Source organism: Ovis canadensis, chromosome 4, assembly GCF_042477335.2.
Source record: "Ovis canadensis isolate MfBH-ARS-UI-01 breed Bighorn chromosome 4, ARS-UI_OviCan_v2, whole genome shotgun sequence".
In the NCBI taxonomy this organism is placed as follows: Eukaryota; Metazoa; Chordata; class Mammalia; order Artiodactyla; family Bovidae; genus Ovis; species Ovis canadensis.
The window spans coordinates 110,660,954-110,677,092 of NC_091248.1; positions in this window are offsets into that span (position 1 = coordinate 110,660,954).

The following is a 16,139-nucleotide window of genomic DNA, read 5'->3' on the forward strand; positions in this document are numbered from 1 at the left end:
CATGAGGCTGACTCATGTGGTGTCTTTAAGCTGGCTAAGCCCACTGAGAGCACGGCCAAACCATTCTGGCTGAAGGAGACCTGAGCCTTTTGCTCTCATCACTGCTGTAGCTTCTTGCATGGTTTTCTGGAAACAACCTCAATTATATCAGAAAGCTGCAAGTACAGTGCAAAACACGGCTCTTCTCTCTCAGCTACTTCAGAGCGTGTTGCTGACATAATGCCCAGAACCCGTGAATGCTGTTGTTTAGTTGCTAGGTCGTGTCTGACTCTTTTGTGAGTCCATGGACTGTAGCCTGCCAGGTTCCTCTGTCCATGGGATTTCCCAGGCATGAATACTGGAGTGAGTTGACATTTCCTTCTTCAGGGGATCTTCCTGACTCAGGGATTGAACCTGTGTCTCCTGCATTAGAAGGCAGATTCTTTGCCACTGAGCCACTAGGGATAAAATACTTTAGTTTATGTATCCTACAAACAAGGACATGCTCTTATGTGACCACGAACAGTCGTCAAAGGCAGGAAGTGAGCTGATTCATTACTAGCATTTAATCCTCAGGCCCCAGTCAAGTTTTGCCAGCTGCCCCAGTGGTGATCTTTACAGTAAAAGGATCCAGTCTAGGGGCACACTCTGCATTTCACTGCCATTGTCTCCCAAAGCTCCTTCAATCTGGAACAGATTCCCAGTCTTTTCTTGACTTTCAAGACGTTGACACTTCTGAAGACTCCGGGCCAACTCCTTTGATTAATGCCCTTTACCCATTTGTCTGATGTTTCCTCCTGATTAGATTCAGTCTGTGCATCTTTGGCAGGAGATTCACAGAACCGCTGCTGTGTTCTTCCCATCTTCTCACCTTATCAGGCGTCACGTGACTCTGATTTGTCCCAGACCTGGTGATATGGACTTTGATTACTTTTGTTTAAAGTGGTGTCACCAGCCTTCCCCAAGGCAGAGTTACTCTTTTCTGCTTTGTAAACAACTGTGTGGAGGTGCTCTGAGATTAGGTAGATATTCCATTCCTTACCAAACTCCAACTTATTCATTCATCTCTATCAGGTTGAACTTGCATTTCTTATTTTATGCACTGGATTGCCCCTGATTACCATTATTTATTTGAATGCTGAAATTGTCTCAGAGATACCTGGTGGGAATCCTTTCAAACTGCCTTTGGTGTCCTTTTCACAAGTCCCCATTGTTCTTTGAATGCTTCCTCTCTTCTTGTAAAGTAAGAAAATCCATGTTCGTGTTGCACTCTTCCTGCCCTGGTCTGGAATCAGTCAACTTTTTCAGGGAGCCCTGGTTCCTTACAGTCGAGAATGATATTTAGAAACCAAGATCTAGGGGCTAGATGTGCACACTGGTGCTGGTGTGGCTCCCAGACCCTTTTGGTGAACAGAGTGGAGAAATATGTGCGTGTATGTCTGCACGTACAGTTGCATCTGTATTTATATATTTGTCTAAGTGAAAGTGTTAGTCACTCAGTCGTGTCTGACTTTTTGTGACCCTATGGACTGTAGCCTGCCAGGGTCCTCTGTTCACAGTATTCTCCAGGCAAGAATAATGGGGTGGGTAGACATTCCCTTCTCCGGGGGATCTTCCTGACCCAGGGATCGAACCTGGGTCTGTCTACTGCATTGCAGGCAGATTCTTTACCATCTGAGGCACCAGGGAAGCCCACATATTTGTCTAAATATTAAAAGCCATCAGTTTACATGAAGTGAAGTGAAGTCGCTCAGTCAGTTTACATAGATACCACCAAGTTCCAATCTAACACCTCTGGATTCACTTTAGTTTTCTTCCTCTTTATGCTTGTAGATTCCTTCTCTAACAGTGAGAAATTTGACTCCTGCTTCCCTGCTTCCCTTTCTTGGTGGTGGTTTAGTCATTAAGTTGTGTTTGACTTTTGAGACCCCATGGACTGTAGTCTGCTAAGCTCCTCTGTCAATGGGATTTCCCAGACAAGAATATCAGAGTGGGTTGCCATTTCCTTTTCCGGGCCATCTTTCCGACCCAGGGATCAAACCCAGGTCTCCTGCATTGCAGGCAGAGTCTTTACCGACTAACCCACCAGGGAAGTTCTTACTTGATCAATCTTCCCTTAGGTAATCAATCTTCCCTTGCCGCTACCAAGATGCCCTCCTCATCCTTCTTGGCCTCCCAGCCTGTACCAGGCTGTCCCCTCAACGTGGTGCAGAAGCCCCTCCCAGTCCTCTTGGGTACCCCCTCCCTTGCCTGGCTTCCTCTGAAGGGACTCCTTCCTTATCCCCTGGAGCTCCATCCTCCACACTAGGCTCCCCCTGAGGCCCCCATCCCACGTAGGAACCTCTCATGGTGCTCAGCCTCCTGACCCTGAGCTGAACTGTCCCTCTTGGGTCCTCTTTTCCACATGTGGGCTCCGGCAGTCAGCTCTGGGTCACAGCATCTCTCCTCTGCCCGGGCGCACAGCTGCTCACTTTTCTAGGCTGCCTTCTGCCCGCAGTGGTCTGTGGCCTGAATAGTTCAGTAAGAAAAAAGATGGGAAGGAAGACAAAGTGAGGCTGCATCTGAGATGCTTAACTGCTCTCGCCAGGGGGTCCCCCTGCTCTGTTTAAGTGACAAGCGCAGGACGGCTGCCTGGCAAACGCTGGGTTCACTGAGGCCTGTGAGCAGGGCAACCTGCACTTTGGCACATTAAGGTGAAGTGCAGTGGGGACTGAGGCCGCCTTTGGGTAATATGTAGATTATCCCATTCTGAAGCGCATTAACGAAGTGCTAATTGTGCTTTCTGAATGCAATTTGGTGCCAGTTGCAGGAATAACTCTGGCACCTGCTTGGACTTTAGACTTGCAGATTAACTCAAATGGAAAGAGTAGCAAAACAGGGAATAATTTGTTCTCTAATAAGCCGCTTGGAAGCCAACTCATTTCTACAGTTGGTGTCAGGAAAGTGCAGCTCACTGATTGGAACAGGAAGCTGTGTATCTGGTGTGCGGGTTTCTGCGCTGTTTTTGCCAACTCGCAGAACAGCCCACCTCACTCTGCATCCATTGGCCTCAATTTACCTTCCAACTATTAGGAACAAGAAGAGGTTGATTCAGCTCGGACAGACTGGATCTGCAGAGCTCTGCTTTCTGCCCTTGTCACTTGTCTTCATGTGGCCAGAAGGCAGAAGGGCAGGAGACGGGTGCCTGCATTTATGAGTTCTCTCAGGATATGATTCTCAGAGTAGGGGGTCCCTGGACCAGCAGCACAGTCATCAGCTGGCAGCTGGTTGGAAGTGCAAATGCACAGGCCCATCCCCCCACCCCAGATCTACTGAGTCAGAAGCTGGGCGTGGGGCCCAGAGAATCTGTGGTTTAAGGACCCTTCCAGGGGTTTCTGCTGCACACCAAATTCAAGAATACCGATGGCTCTAGGAAGTGTGGCCCAATGCAATGGAGCAGGGTTTACTGAATATTTACTTCTAAGTTACTAGCACATGGCTCTTGGGGTCCTACTGTGTGCCTGTAGTGGGGTTATGCTGTGGTTTCTGCCCCCCTCTCCCCCCACCCCGCCCCGAGAAGGTTGTCTCATGAGTGACGTGTTGAACAAGCAAACACGTGGGATGCCAGGAGTAAAAACGCATGTGCTTGGAGGAAGACTCTTGGAGGGTTCCTGCTTTAGTTAACACAGGGGAGTCGGAGATGGCTACTCTGAGCAAATGATGTCTACACAGCAGAGCAAGTGACGTCTACATCTACAGACATCTACACAGCAGCTATGATTTCTAGGAAGCCACGGAAAGTTGGTTGGAGGGAGGTACAAGGTAGGGAAGTTGTGAATCCGCCTGTATCCACACAGGTGGCCAGAAGGCTGCGGGCTCGAAGCCCAAGATGCAGGAATGGGAGTGTGGGCTGAGTCTCTCCTCCTTCCTCTCCTCGCCTTGGCTCAGAGATGACTGCAGAGGAGGGGCTGCGCCTCCCTGGCTGCGGAGGGCAGCGGGGGGCGGGGGGGAAGCTCTGTTTATCATCCAGCCAGCAGAGATAACGCCATCATCATTTTCCAGGGGCCAGATATGTGCAATATTAAAAAAGAAATCATATGATTTGCTGACAGCACTTAATGTGTAATTCAAGGGGCCTTATTATTCCTATACATCATGTCTGGCTTGTGACAGGCAGCGGGGGGTTCTGGCACAGAGGGGAAGCTCACGTGCTTTTGGTTTGGGGTTTTCCTTCCTCCCCGAGGTGATGACTGGCAGCCGAGTCCCTGTTTGAAAGCTTCATCAGGGACCACTTGGTGCTGAGGTGGGTTTTACATAGGCAGTGGTGGGGTCTCTGAAGGTAGGGGGCTGGCCTACTGCTCTGTTGGTGATTGAATAATGCTGATCAGCCTGAGGTCTCCGATAGAGAGAGCCGCCAGAGGTGGCGCTCTCAAACCCACTGACTGCTGACCACGTGGGCAATGGAAGGCATGCTTACATTCCGATGGGAGTTGGGTCAGAGGCTCTATCACTGTTTGGTAATGAGAGGCATGTCTTCATCCCCAGCAGTAGGTCTCACAATGGGTGTGTGTGGACAGGGGGCTCCTCTCTTATCTACGTGGAAGGCACTCTTGACCTTCACTTCTCTAACGTGGTGCCTGGCAGGTGAAAAGACAACTATGGGATGCCTGGATGGATGAATGGATGGAGCAGAGGAACAGGGAATTGCCCTACAGGTCAAGGAGCCAGGTCTTTAGAGCAAGGACAGAGTCTCTCTACCAAAAAGGGCAGCACACTGGGGCCACATGTCCTGTGCCCAGTTGTATTATTCTGCCCCTGTTATATTTGGAGACCCAGTTCCAGGGCCCCCCAGCTCTTGGAAGGGGGGTCACAGTGGTGAAGTGACACATGCCTAGCACTGTGCCTGGCACACAGTAGGCTTTCAGAAGCTGTTGTAGAATTAATGCAATCAATCATGTTTTTCTTTGAGGTCAGACATTATTATTTCTAATACAGCCATCTTCCCGGGGCGCTCCCTGGCTATGTGGATAGCGGGTGCTGGCAAGGCAAACTGCAGCGTGGGGACCCATGCTTACCTCCTGTCTCTGCAGGGAATATACAGGCAGTGTTAACAGGGGAAGATGACTGTGTCTGCCCTTGCTCTTAGCTCTTGGTCATCCTGAAAGAGGCTAGGAAGGCCCATTTGTATATGGGAATGAGTTGGCATGAGATGAAAATATATCTGCATAGCACTATTCATAATAGCCAAAAGCAGAAGCAACCCAAGTGTCCATTGGCAGATGAATGGATGGATGGACAAAATGTGGTCTGTACATATACTGAAATATTATTCAGCCCCACAGGGAGGAATTCTGACAAATGCTACAACATGGATAAACCTCGGAGATTCAAGTTAAGTGACATAAGCCAGGCAGGAAAAGACACATATGTGAGCTCCCTAGAGTAGTCAGATTCATGGAGACAGAAAGTTGAACGGTGGCTTCTGGGGAAGGGAGAATGTGGAGTTAGTGTTTCACGAATATAGAATTTCAGTTGGCAAAGATGAAAAAACTGGGAGGATGGATGGTGGCTATGGTTGCCGAACAATGAGAATTTACTTGATGCCACTGGGACTTTCCTGGTGGCCCAGATGGTAAAGAATTCGTCTACAATGCAGGAGACTCTGGTTCAATCTCTGGGGCAGGAAGATCCCCTGGAGAAGGGAATGGCTACCCACTCCAGTATTCTTGTCTGAAGAATTCCATGAACAGAATTCATGGAATAGGGAAGCAGTTTGGGGCTTCCCAAATGGTTCAGTTGGTAGAGACCCTGCCTGCCAACGCAAGAGACACAAGAGACACAGGTTTGATCTCTGGGTTGGGAAAATCCCCTGGAGAAGAAATGGCAACTCACTCCAGTGTTCTTTCCTGGAAAACTCCATGGACAGAAGAGCCTGGCAGGCCACAGTCCATGGGGCTGCATGAGTGTCCTGCTCCCACAGGACACTCAAGGGCCAGGGATCATCCACTGAAGAGACTCCTAATGAAAAACCACAATTAAGCCAAAAAGTCAATACTCAGCCCTTTTCCCCGAGTCACAGAGATATTTTCAAACCCTCAAACTCCACGCCAGCCTCTGCATCCAGAGGGCCCAAGCTCACCCCTGTGCAGACCCATTTCTGTCTCACTCCGAGCTCTCACTGCCAACACTTGGGCCTTTCTGGTCCCCTCCTACAGAGTCACCAAAGGAAGATTGTATTATTCCTCAGGACTGCAAACTGGGTGGCTTAAAACTGTAGAAATGGATCTTCTCCTGGTCCTGAAAAAGCCTGAAATCCGGTGTAGTAGACCACACTCTGTCTGGAACCTACAGAGAGGATCCTTTCCTGGCCTCTTGCAGCTTCTGCTGGTTTGCAGCCATCTGCGGTGCTCCCTGCTGGCAGCTGCATGCCTCCAGTCTCTGCCTTCACGCAGCATCCTCCCTAAGTCTCAGTGTATCCCCGTGGCCCGTTCCGGCTTCTTAGAAGTACTCTAGTCCTATGGACACCCTAGTCCACGACAACCTCGTCTAAACTAATGACATCTGCAGTGACTGTATTTCTAAATAAGGCACATTCCAAGACTCCAGGGATTAGAACTTCAGCATATCCTTATTATTATTATTTTTTTTTTTGAGGAAGGACACAATACAACTCATAACAGGAACCCAGAAATACATCAGGTATCTTTTGCATACATGCTGGAACTGGGTGTATCTGATGTGGGCGTGTTTTCCCATGAGTGTGTGCAGAGTGTCCCTTATGCCTCCAAGTTGGTGGAACACCAATATGTGTAGATTTTGACAAACAGACACATTGGGCTACTGTTTACATATTCATTCTCAAAGTCGGTTATTTAAGTAAAAGCATATGCCTTGATGAGTGTTCCCAGGTGGCTCAGATGGTAAAGAACACACCTGCCAATGCAGGAGACGTGGGTTTGATCCCTGGATCAGGAAGATCCCCTGGAGAAGGAATGGCAACCCGCTCCAGTGTTCTTGCCTGGAGAATCCCATGGACAGAGGAACCTGGTGGGCTACACAGTCCATGGGGTCGCAAAAGAGTTAAACAGCTTAGCAACTAAATGAAACAAAACCAAATATTCCTTGTTGATGACCTTAAGTGCATTTGGGATGGAAGCGTCTATCTCTGCATGTGATTGTGTGTGTGTGTGTGTTATTCATCCTCATCTCTCTCCACACGTTGTCACTGTGTGAGGTGTGAAGGGTACACAGAGAAGAAGGGTGGTGTCTTTGATGTGAAAACAATCTCCAAAACAATGGACTGTCACAAACCAGGCAGAAGTCAGGTATGTCAAGGAAGGACTCGCCCGTGGTGTCTGTGGCCGTGTTCCTCCACTGAACACACCTCTTACCTGGCTGACTCTTCTTTCTGGGAAGCTCCCTCTCTTTTCCCAGGAGATGCCCAGGGTCAAGGTCACTTTCCAGAGTGGAACTTTCCGCGGCTCCGTCAGGTTCTTCCCAGCCTAGTTGCTAGGCAATGATGGTGCACACCAGAGGGGCTGTTCCTGCCGGGGCGGCTGGCTCACCCTCCCATCTGCAATTTAAATTCCCTGACAGGCAGAAGCAGCCAAGCTGTTCACTTGAGATTGCAAAAAGTTAGATTGAAATACAAGGAATATCCAGTGCCTCGAGCCCTTCATAAATTTTGCTTTGATAGTAACTGGGAGAGAGATGGGGAGCGAGGGGGAGAGAGAGGGAGCTGAAAGGGGAGCATGTTGTGGTTTAGACTTACGCGCTCGATTGACATTTGATCAACGTGTCCCAGACCTCCCCACTGCCCCAGGTTCTCTCTCCTGGCCTCCCCGGGCTTCTTCTCGTCCCTTTCCGTGCATCTCTATGTCCTGCATTTTGGGTTGAGTGAGCCTCTGAGCATCTCTTCTGCCTTTCCAAAGCCGTCTGGACAAGAAGAAACAGGCATGAAGCCACTGGCTAATCAACCGCCCCATGCAGGTCCCACCGTGACCCGGTTCCCAGGCCCTCCCGCTCCTGGACCAACCTGCACCCCTCGAAGGTCTACAAAGATACGCTTCCTCGGGGATGCTCAGAGCAACAACTGCACTGACAACAGCTGGATTCTCCAGTCTGCTGGGTCTTTGACGTGTTCTCAGGGGCACCCGAGGCTTAGCCTCTGGCCCCGACGGGACCCCCAGGAAAAGCTGCACCCCCTCTCTCCTCTGAAGCTGATATAGGGCTAAGGTGGCAGGGAGTTTCGCAGCAGAACCTCTGTAATTTTCCAGCTCAGACCCACGAGAGAAGAATCAAATGCAGAGAAGGAGCCGTGGAACCTGCTTCTCAGGAGACTGGAGTCTGTGATTAGCTACTCTCTTCAATCTCGCTTCTCCTCTCCTCGCTTTCACTCCTGGGCCCTGCCCTTTCAATCTCAGGCTCATCTAGCTCTTTCTCATTCACTTTTCTTTCTTTTCCTCCCTGTTTCTCAAAAACTGTTCTTGAGGCCTCTGGCATTCCAGCTTCTGTCAATGGGAAAGGTGGACACAGCTGGATTCCAGGACCTCAGGGAGAGAGCTGCCACCTCCACATGCCACCCTGGTCACCACCGAGCAGGACGTGGCAGTGAAAATGGTGGTCTTGAGGGAACCATACACAGGTCTTACCCTCTTGATCTTTCCCTCTGAAACCAGATTGTTTATACCCCATGTACTACAAGAATAGGACCATTCTCAGACTATACATCTGAGACTATACATCTATACATTCTCAGACTACATATCTTGGGCATTGAGGGGGCTTAAGGGTGAAATGAAACCACTTATCACCTACTTCAGTTCAGTTCATTTCAGTTCAGTCTCTCAGTCATGTCCAACTCCTTGCGACCCCATGCATCTCAGCACGCCAGGCCTCCCTGTTCATCACCATCTCCCGGAGTTCACTCAGACTCACGTCCATCGAGTCTGTAATGCCATCCAGCCATCTCATCCTCAGTCGTCCCCTTCTCCTCCTGCCCCCAATCCCTCCCAGCATCAGAGTTTTTTCCAATGAGTCAACTCTTCTCATGAGGTGGCCAAAGTACTGGAGTTTCAGCTTTAGTATCATTCCTTCCAAAGAAATCCCAGGGCTGATCTCCTTCAGAGTGGACTGGTTGGATCTCCTTGCAGTCCAAGGGACTCTCAAGAGTCTTCTCCAACACCACAGTTCAAAAGCATCAATTCTTTGGCACTCAGCCCTGTTCACAGTCCAACTCTCACATCCATACATGACCACTGGAAAAACCATAGCCTTGACTAGATGGACCTTAGTCGGCAAAGTAATGTCTCTGCTTTTGAATATGCTATCTAGGTTGGTCATAACTTTTCTTCCAAGGAGTAAGCGCCTTTTAATTTCATGGCTGCAGTCACCATCTGCAGTCATTCTGGAGCCCAAAAAAATAAAGTCTGACACTGTTTCCACTGTTTTCCATCTATTTCCCATGAAGTGATGGGACCAGATGCCATGATCTTCGTTTTCTGAATGTTGAGCTTTAAGCCACCTTTTTCACTCTTCTCTTTCACTTTCATCAAGAGGCTTTTTAGCTCCTCTTCACTTTCTGCCATAAGGGTGGTGTCGTCTGCATATCTGAGGTTATTGATATTTCTCCTGGCAATCTTGATTCCAGCTTGTGTTTCTTCCAGTCCAGCGTTTCTCATGATGTACTCTGCATAGAAGTTAATTAAGCAGGGTGACAATATACAGCCTTGACGTACTCCTTTTCCTATTTGGAACCAGTCTGTTGTTCCATGTCCAGTTCTAACTGTTGCTTCCTGACCTGCATACAGATTTCTCAAGAGGCAGGTCAGGTGGTCTGGGATTCCCATCTCTTTCAGAATTTTCCACAGTTTATTGTGATCCACACAGTCAAAGGCTTTGGCATAGTCAATAAAGCAGAAATAGATGTTTTTCTGAAACTCTCTTGCTTTTTCCATGATCCAGCAGATGTTGGCAATTTGATCTCTGGTTCCTCTGCCTTTTCTAAAACCAGCTTGAACGTCAGGGAGTTCATGGTTCACGTATTGCTGAAGCCTGGCTTGGAGAATTTTGAGCATTACTTTACTAGCATGTGAGATGAGTGCAATTGTGCAGTAGTTTGAGCATTCTTTGGCATTGTCTTTCTTTGGGATTGGAATGAAAACTGACCTTTTCCAGTCCTGTGGCCACTGCTGAGTTTTCCAAGCTGTGAAGAGATACCCCCATGTCCAAGGTAAGAGAAATCCAAGTAAGATGGTAGGTGTTGCAAGAGGGCATCAGAGGGCAGACACACTGAAGCCATACTCACAGAAAACTAGTCAATCTAATCACACTAGGACCACAGCCTTGTCTAACTCAGTGAAACCAAGCCATGCCTGCGGGGCAACCCAAGATGGGCAGGTCATGGTGGAGAGGTCTGACAGAATGTGGTCCACTGGAGAAGGGAATGGCAAACCACTTCAGTATTCTTGCCTTGAGAACCCCATGAACAGTATGAAGAGGCAAAATGATAGGATACTGAAAGGGGAACTCCCCAGGTCAGTAGGTGCCCAATATGCTACTGGAGATCAGAGGAGAAATAACTACAGAAAGAATGAAGGGATGGAGCCAAAGCAAAAACAATACCCAGTTGTGGATGTGACTGGTGATAGAAGCAAAGTCCGATGCTATAAAGAGCAATATTGCATAGGAACCTGGAATGTCAGGTCCATGAATCAAGGCAAATTGGAAGTGGTCAAACAAGAGATGGCAAGGGTGAATGTTGACATTCTAGGAATCAGCGAACTAAAATTGACTGGAATGGGTGAATTTAACTCAGATGACCATTATATCTACTACTGAAGGCAGGAATCCCTCAGAAGAAATGGAGTAGCCATCATGGTCAACAAAAGAGTCCGAAATGCAGTACTTGGATGCAATCTCAAAAATGACAGAATGATCTCTGTTCGTCTCCAAGGCAAACCATTCAATATCACAGTTATCCAAGTCTATGCCCCAACCAGTAACGCTGAAGAAGCTGAAGTTGAACGGTTTTGTGAAGACCTACAAGACCTTTTAGAACTAACACCCCAAAAAGATGTCCTTTTCATTATAGGGGACTGGGATGCAAAAGTAGGAAGTAAAGAAACACCTGGAGTAACAGGCAAATTTGGCCTTGGAATGCGGAATGAAGCAGGACAAAAACTAATAGAGTTTAGCCAAGAAAATGCACTGGTCATAGCAAACACCCTCTTCCAACAACACAAGAGAAGACTCTACACATGGACATCACCAGATGGTCAACACCAAAATCAGATTAATTATATTCTTTGCAGCCAAAGATGGAGAAGCTCTATACAGTGAACAAAAACAAGACCAGAAGCTGACTGTGGCTCGATCATGAACTCCTTATTACCAAATTCAGACTTAAATTGAAGAAAGTAGGGAAAACCACTAGACCATTCAGCTATGACCTAAATCAAATCCCTTATGATTATACAGTGGAAGTGAGAAATAGATAGTTATAGTTAAAAAACTTGAAAATAAGTTTTGGTGAGGGTATGGAGAAATTGAAGCCTCATGCCTTGCTGGTGGAAATGTAAAATGGTTCAATCACTGGGAAAAACAGTTTGACGGCTCCTCAAAAAGTTAAACAGAGAGCTACCATACGACCCAGCAATTCCATTCCTAGCATGTACCCAAGAGGATTCAAAATAGATGTTCATACACCCATATTTGTAGCTTCACTGTTCACAATTATATATGTATATAATATATATACATATACACACACATATTCACAATGTGTGTATATATATATGTAATGTAATATTATTCAGCCATAAAAATAAATGAAATTTTGATGTCTATTTCAACATGGTGCATGGACCTTGAAACTATGCTAAGTGGAACAGTCTAACACAGAAGGATAAACACTGTCTGATTTCACTTATGTGCAGTACCTGGAATAGACAAATTTATAGAGAGAAGGTAGAATGGTGGTTAGTTGGGATGACGGCAGGGAGAATGGGGAGTTATTGTTTAATGGGAATGGAGTTTCTGTCGGGGGTGTCGGGGATGGTGGCAAACTTTGATGTATAAACGTTGGTGATAGTGTAAAATCTTGTGAATGAAGTTAATGCCATCATATCATGTGCTTACAAATAGCTAAAATGATGAATACGTATGTTTTGTGACAATGAAAGGGTGAAATGAAGCAGCAAGTCTGGGAGGAAATTCCTAACGTGATAGGGTGGGGGAGGGGAGGAGGAAGTGACCAGCAGAATCTCGGGCTTTGCTGGCCCACGGCGTCAGGAGAGGGAGTCTAGTGAAGACGGTGAGAATGTCAGGAGTGAGCCAGGTCCGTGGCGAGCATCAGCAACTACTCCCATTATACAGATGACAAAACCAAGGCCAGAGATCTCCTGAGGGTGTGGAGGAAAACTAAAAACACGGGAGGGGGTCTGGTCATCCTGTGGGAAATTAGAGTTGACATCCCTCCCAGCCCCGCTCCTGGTATTGGAAACAGTTGCAAATGTCCACCCCAGCAGGCCTGATGGGAAAGTTGGGAGGACCTGCCCTGAGGTGGGAGAGGGCTCAGGGGAACTGCAAGGCAGCCGTGGTCTTGAGGGACACTTGTGGGTTTCAGCAGGATTCCAGGCTGCCCATTGGCTTCTGTTTCCTGCTACTCCCCAAGTCCAGTGAGAGCACCCCCCACTCCATCCCAACCCCTGGCTGAGCCTTGGGGTCCACTGCTCCTCTGGAGAGGAATAGACTAGAACCAAGGACCACCCTCTCAACCCAGGTCTGAGGGGCCCAGGAAGCTCTGTGGAGGGCCGGTGATGCTCTTAGATCAGCAGCAGGTGGAGACTGGACTTCCAGCATCCATGATGGCACTGGAGGTGGGGTTGTAACTGGATTCTCTCTCTCCCCCACTCATGATGGCCCCACAGGATACACCACTCACCTTTGTCTTCTCTCTCCCCCACCCCACTGCCATCCATCCCTCCTGCCCTCCCCACAGGAGACCCTGGGGGCAGCAGTGTCTGAAGCCGGGGGCCGCCCACCAATTTCATGTGTGTTCAAAGCCAACAGCCCTGCTTTCTCAGGTAAGCCCGACCAGCTTCCCTCCACCATTTGATCTTTATGCGGCTCATGCATCTCATAGTTACAAATAGCTCAACCTCCCCGGTGCTGACGGCAGCACTGGGACATTACAGTAATGTGCCCATTCAAATCAAGTGCAGGCAAAGATTGCTACAGTAGCTTTTGCCACGGAACATTTAGCTTTCAATAATAGCATTTTGGGTCCCTCTGGAACCTTCCTCCCCGGATGCACCTGGGATACGGCTCTCCCTCTCCCCCGACCCCTGCAACCCCGGAAGCTGAAGAGGGGCAAAGATCATTCATGTTTTTGTTGATGAGGAAAATTGGAAGAAGGGAACATCAGGCAGGAAATAAGAGGGCTAGGACTGTTACCACAATGATGATGCCGATGATCATCGTAATAAGGATACTTTGTGTGTGCTTCTGGATGTGGCATGCTGGGGAAGCAGTTTGGCTGCACTGGGGTAGGTGATGAGGTCCATGAGGTTCAGGAGCTGTCTCAGGCACAGGGACAGAGGGAACCTTGCCTTCCAGCTGGTTCCCACTGATGCTCTTGACCTCTCTGCCAGGTGAAGTCAACTCAGGGCTGGGTCCCAGGACAATTCGAAATTCAGAGAAAGCTGTCCTTCCCTTCCTGCCTCCAGGCCCCTATCCTAGGGTCCTCAGGCTGTCCTTGGGACCCTGACTCTGCAGCGTTGCCCTTCCCTACTCCAAATCCTCTGGACTTAGCTCCAGGCAGCCCTTGCCTTCCAGGAGGCTGACTGCTAAAGAGGATCATCTGATTTTCACCTTCCGGATCCAACCCTTCCCTGCCCCGCACAGCATTTTTATTTATACAACCTTGGCAATGCCTTGCCTTAAGGTGAGAGTCCAAGAACATGATCAACAGCTAAGATGGAAATACCAGCGACATTTCAGAGTCAGAGTCCATGCAGGGAAGATGGCCCTGGCTGTGTCTGCATCTTCCCACCGCAATTGCCCATTTTGTGGGAAAGAAAAAAGACCAGAGTACCTTTACCCCATTTGCTAATGCTGCCACATGTTTGTTACCTAAGTGAATTTTCCAGGACACATCTCTGCGTTGTAAAGCAAGGTATTAGAAGGTCCATCTTGCAGGTGAGAAAACTGAGGCATGGAGCAAATACACTCAGTCAAAGATAAACGGTAAGCGGTAGAAATAGAAGTAGACCCTATAATGGTAGAAATAGAACCAGACCCCAGATTTCCTGGTCTTGTGTGCTTCCTGCTGCTACACTGTGCTTTGTCCCAGGCTCAAAGTGGCCCAAATAGAACTGGGGTGACTGAGTAAAATCTTCACTGATGCTGTGGCTCCCCTGGGCTCTTTGTTGGGCCAGTCACTCCATCGACACAGCTTGGTCTTTGAAGAAGTAAGAGGGGCCTCTGGAAATACGTGGAGAGGACGAAGGGGAGAGGGGGCCTCTGCCTTTGACCTAAATCCCAAATAAAAGTCTCTCTGCCTAAAGAATTAAGGCAGCAGGAGACGTAAGAGACGTGTGTTTGATCCCTGGGTCAGGAAGATGCCCTGGAGGAGAGCATGGCAACCCACTCCAGTATTCTTGCCTGGAGAATCCCATGGACAGAGGAACCTGGTAGGCTATACAGTCCACAGGATCAGAAGGAGCTGGACACGACTGAAGCTACTAACACAAATGCATGAATTTTCCTCCTTCCCAATTCCTGAACCCTCCCCATGAGTGTTCAGAGGACAGACTCGGCTCCTACACCCAGGTAAAGGGAGGCTTTCTGGTTCATTTCCACCGACCCTGCTCTGTAAGCCCTTCCTATGGGGAGGATGCAGGCCAGTCGCCTGATTTTTCAAAGGACCATCTCTGAGTGCAGGCTGGGACCCACGATTCACTGTAGTAACAGCAGAGGGCGCTCCTGACCTTGGAGAACGACTCATTACCAGCCCTTCCTCAGCCCTGTGCATGAGTCAGTCTGGCTTCTTGGGGGCTGTGTGCGAGCAAAGTGCGGGCAATGCTTTGCCCACTTCTGCCTGGGGAGTCGCAGGCAGACTGAAGAGCCCCAGCACACCTGTGTCCCCGCTCTCCTCTTCCTCCTCTGTCTTCTAGGTCAGTCTCCAGGGAGGCAGAGGAATGGTAGGGTGTGGCAGACGGAGGAGAGACTGCCGGGCTTGTGGGGACGCTGCTGCCTTGTGGACATGTTGTCTTGAGTCAGGATCCTCCTGAGATGGCCTTGCCGAGCATTGTTCTCATAGAGGTGCCATAGGGACCTGCTCCCAGTGGCACAAAGGATGGGAAGGGTCTTTAAGCAGAAGGGTTCTCTATGGATGCAACGCTGGACATACCTGTGTGACCTCAGGGCAAGTTGTTGGGTTCCCCCTGAGCAGAATTCCTGCATAACACGAAGGGCTGAACTGGAGGGCTGTCTGTGTCTTCCCTGATGGCTCAGCAGTGAAGTATCTGCCTGCCAATGCAGGAGACACGGGTTCGATCCCTGGGTTGGGAAGAGGCCCTGGAGAAATGGCAACCTACTCCAGTATTCTTGCTGGGAAAATCCTATGGATAGGGGAGTCTGGCAGGCTATAGTCTATGGGGTTGCAAAGACTTGAACACGACTGGGCAACTGAACAGCACTGTGTCCCCAGCCCCTGCTAGGGCTAAAACCTGGGATTCACGTTGGCCCCTTCTCGTGGTTTCTTCCACGGTTATTAGTCGGCACTCTGATGACTGTGTGCTGGGCGCGGGTGGGGACCAGGGTGGTTCCTTTTAAGTCACACCAGAGGTCCCACAGCAGCAGGGCCGTTGCTCCCGTGTCCCAGTGCCCTCTCCTTCCTGTCACTGGGAAGGGAATCCCTGAGAAGGTTAGATGCCTCTCCATCACTGGGGACATTCCTGCTCACACTTACTCTGTCCTGACACTCTGACGTGGTGGGGAAGAGAGCCCGTGAAATGGTTTTCCTCCTCCCAGGGCAGTGTTCTGGAAAAGGCTAGGCAAGTCTGGGCTCTGATTTGGCTCTGGGGGGCTCTGATTTGGCTCTGGGGGGCTCTGATTTGGCTCTGGCATCACCTCCTGGGGCATTTGGGAGAGATCTCGCTGCATTGCCGAGTCCCGGT